At 36.6% G+C, this 383-nt stretch overlaps 1 protein-coding gene across 1 annotated transcript in view; it reads right to left on the minus strand.

Moving 5' to 3' along the window:
- The window catches only part of EMH_0073590 (uncharacterized protein), a gene marked incomplete at both ends in the record, with an annotated part of 3,963 nt that overhangs the window by 2,863 nt on the left and 717 nt on the right, over positions 1 to 383 (minus strand). The gene's annotated exons all lie outside the window — the stretch shown is intronic.

A 383-nucleotide genomic window follows, 5' to 3' on the forward strand; every position in this document is an offset into this window, starting at 1 on the left:
GTCCTGACAAAACCGGAGTTCACAAAAAGAGGGAACGCAGCATCAACTAAAAAGGTGGCCGCTGGTTTCATGAATACATGGGATGGTGGAAGCCTTTGGAGTCATTGTTCATGAGGGGGAAACAGAGGTACATAGGTAAATTAAAGAAAGATGGCCCAAGACGTCACTCTTTGCCTCTTCTACGACCTTTTGTGAAAGGCAAGAATGACGTTTGGTACCGAATCGCAAGCAAAAAAACGCACACTTAATCAATGCATATATATCAACCTTGAAGCTATATCATGTCTGCTTCCGGCTGCGTAAATGCAACGAACTGCTATATATATATATATATATATATATATATATATATATATATATATATATATATATATATATATATA

Source organism: Eimeria mitis, genomic scaffold, assembly GCF_000499745.2.
Source record: "Eimeria mitis Houghton genomic scaffold, Emh_scaff4230, whole genome shotgun sequence".
In the NCBI taxonomy this organism is placed as follows: Eukaryota; Apicomplexa; class Conoidasida; order Eucoccidiorida; family Eimeriidae; genus Eimeria; species Eimeria mitis.